The sequence below is a fragment of the Carex rostrata genome, chromosome 22, assembly GCF_964058835.1.
Source record: "Carex rostrata chromosome 22, lpCarRost1.2, whole genome shotgun sequence".
Classification (NCBI taxonomy): domain Eukaryota; kingdom Viridiplantae; phylum Streptophyta; class Magnoliopsida; order Poales; family Cyperaceae; genus Carex; species Carex rostrata.
The window spans coordinates 8,722,211-8,731,150 of NC_135939.1; the positions used below are offsets into that span (position 1 = coordinate 8,722,211).

Sequence of the window (8,940 nt, forward strand, 5' to 3'; positions counted from 1 at the left end):
TTTGAAATCTGATAAAAAACATACCCGGTAGTTATTCAAGAGCTACAATTTGGTCAATGCATCATAGACCATACTTTTATATACCAATCTGCGGCCTCTTATGGATGTTAGCTACAAAAGGTTTTTATTTTTTATTTTGGATGGTGTATCCCTAAATTTTTTTTAAATACAATAAAAAAAAAATCAAAACACCTCTGTGTCCCTCCGAAATTTTTATATACCAATCTGCGGCCTCATTATGCATGTTACGACAATCCAAAACACTTCTTGCGGCTCGCTAAGTAGGGCTGCAGATCGGCTCTGCGGCCTGAATAAATGTAGAATTTCTCAAAAATAGAGGTGTTTTGGTTTTTTTTTTTTAATTATGGTATATAAAAAAATTTCGGGGTGTCCCCGTTTGGAAAATCACTTCATACATTTTAGAATTTAAATCGATTTCAATATCTATCAACGCTGTGGTCCCCTAATAGATTTGTCAGATGCTATATTGAATTGCTTGTCATAATCTATGCTATTCTGGTTTTTCTTTATACAAGAAAAACCAAATATAGAATTCATATTACTATTTTGAGTTCGAATCAGGAATATAGTCAAGATTTTTATTAAGAGTTGATAAATTTTCTTGCTGATGCAAATAATGAATTGCAGAACAGTGTAAATTAACTAATTCAGATTGAAAAATTAACAAATTTTTTTCAACGACAGAAAACAACTCGATTATACATAGACTTATACTCGATTTTGAAAATCCAGGATAGGCAATTGGTTATTCCTAATGCAATGTGGCGCCGCCACTAGCTCGAATCCAGAGAATTTATTAAATTTTTTTCACAAATTTTAAAGCATCACGTGAATTTCAAATTAACTGCGATTTAGACTGAATGGTCCGATTTTAAACTCAATCTTTATGTTATTTTAGAGGATATGTACTCGTACACCCTTGAAAAGCATAATTTACATTATTTTTTTATTCCATTGAAAAAGAAATGAACAAAAAAAATATACTTACGTCTTTATTTTTTGAAAAAAAATAATTAGAAAGGTCCTATTTTTTCTATAATATCTTTATAATATACAGACGGATTTAAATTTATGAAAAATAGAAGTGTTGAATTAGATGGATGGATCCACGTGTCTTCCATCGGAATCACGATTTAAGCCGCAGCTAGCTTAGGCTACAATTTTTTTTTTCTGTTGGCCTTCTCTCATGGTGGAATGGGGTTTCTATAGATTATTTTAAGAATAAATAAAGCGTAAAGTCTTGCGTTACATGTGATATTGTTAAATTTTAGTAAGATTACAATGATGTCTTTAATAATTAATTTATAGTGGGTGTTAGGCAATTTGGTTAGTGCAACTTTTTTAATTTTTACAATATAATACTTTTTTATTGTAGAAAGGAACATTTTAATCAAACTACGTACATATTCCTGACAAAAAAAATATAAATAAAGAATCTACGCATTCTCTGTAACATATATAATTAATATAACACTGTATTGGAAAAAAAATAGAATTGCGGGCTTAGTGTAGTGACACGAGATTTCATCTCTCTTTAAAAAAAAACTTTTCAGAGAGACGAAGATCTAATTTTTGAAAGTAAAATTCAATAGATGCTGACCAGTGCTCTTTAATAATAACATATCTAATAAATAAACATTTTAAAAATAATTTTGAAGAGAAGTGTGTAAAATTATTAACTAAGCGAAATTGATTTGAACAATTAAAATAGTCAATAAGAACTGGAGACGTTTTCTTAATACAAAGAGAAATTTGATGCAGTAATTCAAATCTTAAATAAAAGACACAAACAACAACAAGAGCGATAAAGGACAGCTTGAATAATGCACAATGCAAACATTCGGACAATTTTGAAACAAAAATGAGGCAAAAAAAAAAAAAAAGTAAAATTTGAAAATCCTTTCTTTTTATGAAAATTTTCTAATGAGGTGCAAAAATTGAACGATCGGAAAATATGAACAAAGCAAATATTTTAGTTAAGAAAACTAATTCAATAATTTCATTTAAACAAGTTGTAGAATATATATGAAGCAATCAACTTGGTCTTGTATTTTAGAATATTACTATTTTGTTTTTGAGGAAAGAAGTAATATTACTAACGCTGGCTTTCAGCTTTTTTTTTACCAATGACAGAGACAAGTCTGATTTGTTATATATAGAAAAGTTAAGGACTAATATGATGTTTTAAAATTTTAAAGATCAAACTATGAAACAAGAGATACTTCAAAGACCACTTTGAAGACTCTATTTATTTTACTCTTTTTCTCTGTCTTTGAATTTTTCCAACTTCTCTTCAAAAGATTCAAAGTCATATATAGTTCCTACTAGCATCAAACCTGTGCATTGCAACGGAAATAGATTATTTCATTATAAAATATTATAAAATGAAGAAGATCAAGCGTTTCATTATTTCATTATTTGCGTGACCTTTTTGAAAATCAACCGTTCAAATACGTGCTGCACAAATCTCAAAGCAATAATAATACTGATACGATACGGATACGGCGATACGGTAATTTTCAAAAATGAAGGATACGATACGGCTATTAATATATATATTTTTTTATTATTTTATGTATGATATTTATATAATTATAATTTAAATCAAATTTGTATAGAAAAATAGTTAAATACTATTTTATCTACAAGATAACACATGTGAACTCTAGTGTAGTGGTAAGAATTTTGGCACCAACAGAACCCAACTGGGTTCGAATCCCACCTTCAGCAGAAAAAAAAGGGTGCGCGGTGCACAGGCTCGGTCCGCAGGCGCCGTGCGTGGTTCAGAGGCGCAGTCCACGGGTACGGCGCACGATCTACGGGCGTTGGGATCATATGCGACACGACCAGTGCATGCTTAAGTGTTGAAGCGCATAATTTGGAAAATTCGTCTATGTGCGATCTGAAAATTCAACGGCTGAGCATCCTTCCGAAAAAAAAACAGTAAATCAGGACCCTTGCAGGATCTAGACATTAAGCTCCTTAATAAGGAGGAGAGATATAATAGATATGATTGTCATAATCTAAACATGCACTTAACATTTACAAATTTTAAAGTTATTATAGTAAAAGATCAATAGATTAAAAAATGAACACAAAATTTTTCTATTACAGTTCACTTAAAGTACATTTAGCTTGAACACATAATTTATAGATCTTTTTATGTGCATGCATCGGTTAAGAAGAGATTAAAATCACAACGAAGATTCATTATTTAAATTTTAAATTTTGAAGTACTAATTTTTTTTAAACTTTAGACAACGACACTAAAAGTTGTAGAAAAGGAACCTTCTTCGTCGACAAAATACGACTACTTTTTTAATGTGACTTTTTAATTTTTATTATATTATGTTTAGATGCGCCGCTGCCTTTGAATTTTGGACCCTGATAACAATCTCCGCAAAAAACTCCGCACAAACTGTCAAAAATATCATGGGGGGACCGCTCAATAATTAATACTCTGCATAAACTATTAGTATTTAACTTGAAGCATCAAAGTATTTATCCTCGATTTTCAAAGTATTAATCTCTATGCAATGATCTCTATTTATGAAAGAATAAATCAATTCATTAATTGTACCCGCACAAAATTTCCTTTTTTTTTGAATCATCCCCGCACAACTGGGGACCATTAAACATGGGGGGACCACTCAATCATTAATGAACGTTTAAAAAACTGTTAGTATTTAACTTGAAGCATCGAAGTATTTAACTTGAATTTGTCAGGTATTAAACCCTATGCAATGATCTCTATTTATGAAAGAATAAATCAATCTATGAATTGTCCCCGCACAAAATTTTTTTTTTTTTTTAATCGTCCCCGCACAACTGGAGACCATTAAATAAACAATCCCTCCACCCAATGATAAATACTCTGAGACATAATGATAAATATTTTATGTTACATGGGTAAATACTTTACATTATATGGATAAATTGTTACATTCCGAAATTTTAAAACATGATTAAATTGATAAATCGATCATTTGGCTTAAATAAAGATTTTTAATTAACTTAACGACCGTTCAGAAATTTTCTGACCGACTAAAACGAAACTAAAATTTCGTAATATAAATAATGTATGAAATTACGCATAACAAAATTTAGAGATTAGAAATAAAATAAAATATAGCACTAGGAATAAAATTATAATTATTCAGTAAATTAGAAACTTAGAAAATCCATTACAATTCTTTTTAAGTTTTAGGAAAGAAGAAATTTATTTAATTAGATTCGTGTAAATAAATAAATAAATTGAATTCCAAATAAGAGCATAATTATACAAAATTATTCGTACAATTGGATTTTAGAATTTATAAAACTAGTTCAATTAGGAATTTTAGAGAGTTAATGGAATATATAAAAATTATATAAATTGAGAACGAATTATTCGAATCTTAAATTGAGAGATAAATACACAAATTATATGTACAAATATAGTTACAAAAAAAATTATGAACTTTCGATTTGAATTTATGAAAGAAACGGAATTAAAACCAATTAAAAGAAACAATGTTTATATAATGAATTGTTTAGACCATTTGATTTTGCTGCAGCACGGATCTTAAAGCAGCCCATTTAAAACCCCCACTCCTCTCCTTCTCTCTTTCTCTCCTGTCCCTCCCTGTCCGTGAGCCCCCTCCCCTCTCTACGCCAAAAGAAAAGAGAAAACAGAGGGGCTCCGCCCCCCTCTCCGCCCCCTCTTCCGTCACCGGCGAACCCCACCGGACCCGCCTCTGATCTCTCCTCTCTTCCTCTCTACCCATGAGAGCCCAGGCCGCCCCCTCTCTCTCTCGGTTTCTGCCTCCCCTCCCCTCCCCTCCCATGAAACCCTAGCTTCTAGGGTTGAGGTATGTGCTGCCTCGGTGTTCGATTGGAGCTGTCCCGGTGCTGTTCTGGTGTTGATCTCTGACGGCCGTGTTGCTATTCTCCTTCGTGCTAGCTTAATTTGGGTAATCTTTGAAGTGCTCGTTTAATTGATCGGATTTTTCTTTCATTGCTCGGGTTGTTGATTTTCCCGGAAGCAATGAGGTTTCCTTATTCCTTGTTGCGGCATGACTTCCCTGTTTTGACCATTGATACCGTGTGTTGTTCTGTTTCGAGTCAGTACCTAGGTGCTGCCTTGTTTTGATCTGAATTGAGTTATTCCTCTCATTTCTCTGGTGCCTTGTTGAATTCCTGTGTGATGCTAATTACCTCCAAATTATGATATTTTTGTGGTGCTGTGATATGGTTGACTTGTATATTTTCCAAAAATAAAACTTGAACTGGCAGGGCTCTTTGAGTAATTTAATTAAGATTTGGGGTTGATTGTGTAAGAAATCAGCCTTAAAATGATTTAAACCAAGATAGAGGGGTGTGTTGTAAAAGCCCTTGAATTTTGTAAATTGATTAAGTAAGAAGGGCCTCTATGCAAAAATCTGAAAAAAAAAAGTTAAGTATGAATTCGGCTTTGCATTGATGCATAATTAATTGGGCTTGGCTTTGAATAATAAATAAAATAGAAGAAGGCTTTGAGCCTTAATGAATTGGGCTTGTGAATAAATTGATTTAAATGATTGGGCCTTTGAATTGATTTGAGAAATGACATGTATAAAAATATAGATAAATGGATTAAGGGCTATGGGCCTTTAATAAATGCATAATTGAATTGCTAAAATTGAATTGGGCTTGTAATTTCATAAGCCTTGAAATATTGAAATGAATTGTAAATTTTAAATAGGAGGCTTAAACCTTTACTAAATTATGGGTCTTTAAATTAGATTAATTGAGGACCAATATGAAAAAGATGTGAATTTATATGAATGATAGCCGTGACTTTGCGGTTGGGATATACTTGAATCGAATTGAAATGAATATGACATGATGTGTATATGTAAATTTGGAATTGGACTTGAATTAAAATGATTATAAATGAGCCGAAGGGTATAAAAGAATTGACGAATTGAAAGACGGCTTTTGGACATTAAGTTTTGAGAATGTAACCGAACTAAACTAAGTAATCGTATAATATAGGTGTAGGCTCAGCCGAGCCAGATTTCGCGAGGCAATTCAAGACGCCTGATCTTTAAATTAAGCGGTACGCTCGTCATAATAAGGTGCGGGATTCTTGGACTTGTTTGATACTTTATTTTCAGGAATTAAACTGTTTATTCGTTTGTCATGTTGAATGATAATTGTTGCATATTTTGGAATTCATGTTGTATATTGATTCCTGCATAAATGAGAATGATTTGAATTGTTCGGTTAAGGTTAGTTGGCATGTTGGTATGGTTATTATTTGATTAGTTCTATTAATTGTTCTTGATGTGAATGAATCTGCCAGGCCGACCTGTTTAGGTGACTGGATAAGGTAACGGTGACCTATCCGTTGACCTGTGGTTACGAATTTGCCAGGCCGACCTGTTTAGGTGGCTGGATTCAGGTGACGCTGCTGACTTATGCGTTGATCTGTTAAAATTTGCCAGACCGACCTGTTTAGGTGGCTGGATTAAGGTGACGCTGCTGACTTATGCGTTGACCTGTTAGAATTTGCCAGACCGACCTGTTTAGGTGGCTGGATTAAGGTGACGCTGCTAACTTATGCGTTGACCTGTTAGAATTTGCCAGACCGACCTGTTTAGGTGGCTGGATTAAGGTGACGCTGCTGACTTATGCGTTGACCTGTTATGATTTTGCGAGACTGACCTATATGTGTGGCTTTGATATATATATATTTGCTTGAGATTTAGCAAAGTTGACCTGTATAGGTAACTTTGATTCCATGTGATTGCATTTGTCAAGTTGACCTGTATTGGTGACTTGTAACCGGACCTTAGGAAATGGTTAAGCCAAACAGCAATTGCAGATGGGTGTCTGATAAAGGGTCCAGCTTGGTTGGCCATCTGTAGGCGTCTGTAACCCTACAGATGTGGGTTTGATAAAGGTTCAGCTCGAAAGAACATCTGTAATTGCTACAAGCCCTAATGAACTGAGTTATGAATCGAGTTAAGCCAAATATATGTTGTGTTTTGAAATCCATCTTGGAAATTCCGTAAACTGTGTTGTAGGTTGATTAAATTGTTGTCGAGCATTGGCATTCTGTTATTTATGATTATATGTATCTGTTTGCATTGTTTATTGTTTGGGTTTCATTGTTGAATATAGAGTTTGATTGCAAGTCCAATAATCTAAACTGTGGCAAATTTCGCACTGAGAATTTATTCTCACCCCCTCTCCCCGATTATTTTCAGGTTTGTTACTCGGACGCAGCGAATGAGGATATTGGCAATGCATATAAAAGATCCACTGCCTTGCGTGTATATGTGACGATTGATTTATACACGCGGCGGGCTGTCAGACCCGGTGGATTTGGGGTGTGACATAAATACTTTATGTTACATGGATAAATATTTCTCATTCATACTTGCAACTTTCAGTAAAACATCAATGATAAATACTCTCATGCATAATGATAAATATTTTATGTTACATAGATAAATACTTTGTATTGCATAGATGAATACTTCTCAGACATAAATGCAACTTACAGTAAAACATCAATGATAAATACTCTCAGACATAATGATAAATACTCTATGTTACATGGATAAATACTCTATGTTACAAGGATAAATACTTCTCAGAAATAATGATAAATACTTTTTTGAACATCAATTAACAGATAAGCATTATTAACGGAAATTGTTTTTAGATAACAGTATAATTAATGCAGAGATTGTTTTTAAAGGAATAATTAATGCAGGAATTGATATTAGAGGAAGGCATAATTAATGCGGGGATGGGAGTGGGGGGTTTCTTATAATTAGTGGGGGATAAAAGGAAACTTTTAGGGAAATTAGTGGGGGAATATATGGCAGTTAAGGAAGAGAGAGAGTGCGGGAAAAATGGGGGGATGAGAGTGGGGGGTTTGTTATAATTATTCTTGAATTTTAAGGCGTGTGAAAAAATTGTCTCTAGATTGCAAATTATTTTATTCAGAGAATTCTAGCATAGCAAAATAAATTTTGTTTTCGCCGCAATTGCCAAACACAGCTAAATTCGAATTTAGCACCATTTTTTGCGAGCATTGAATTCACCGATATATTTTTTTTTTACCATATTTGAAATAAAGAAAAAGCCTTCAGTCAATTTTCATATTACAGGTCCGCAAATTATAGTTGTGCAATACTAGTATGCTAGTTACGTAGATTATAAAAACTATTTACTAGGGCCCTTTTTTCAAAGATTAAATCCAATTTTTTTTATTGCCATCTTTTAAAAAAAAATTTTTTTATCAAGAACGCAACTAATAGCTGCATGCGCACCGCCGAGAACAGAGACAACTATTAACTGCGCACTTAACTGGGCCAGTCACTCAGTCCATTTGATGAAAAAATCGAGTGCGCAACTAATAATTGCGTCCCTGTCTTGGGTGGTCGTGTGCATCCATAAGTTGCATTCCTGATAAAAAATGATTTTATTTTTTAAAATCCATATAAATTTTGTTTATTATTGTTTAAATGATGGTTACTAAATAAGCAGTTATCAAAGACCATTTAAGCTAGAAAATTTTTCTGTGTCATCAGGAATTAATTGCAACAAGATATTTCCATCTCGCCATATTAGTGGTGTAAACTGATCGGATAATATCTGACTTCGTCTGAATCCGAATCAGAAAAAAGTACTTAAATTATCTGATCCGTATCCGTATCTAAAAAATTATAACAGATACAAATACGGTAAGACTTTTAACTATCTGTATCCGACCGTTTACGCTTTTAAACCACAACAAATATGATATATGTTCTTAAATTGATTTATTAGATTGCATATTGTATGAATAATTTATTAAATTGCATATATATATATATATATATATATATATATATATGAGTAAAGCTAGGGTGTGACATGCTCACCAAGAAAGTTTGGTGAACA

General features: G+C 32.8%; 1 long non-coding RNA gene across 1 annotated transcript; it reads left to right on the top strand.

Annotated features, from left to right (window-relative positions):
- Nucleotides 1–4,657: 4,657 nt before the first annotated feature.
- On the top strand, nt 4,658–7,439 carry LOC144573777 (uncharacterized). Its single transcript, XR_013518079.1, has 3 exons — nt 4,658–4,973; nt 6,037–6,119; nt 7,254–7,439. It is a non-coding gene; the product is annotated as an uncharacterized LOC144573777 (long non-coding RNA).
- Nucleotides 7,440–8,940: the final 1,501 nt, after the last annotated feature.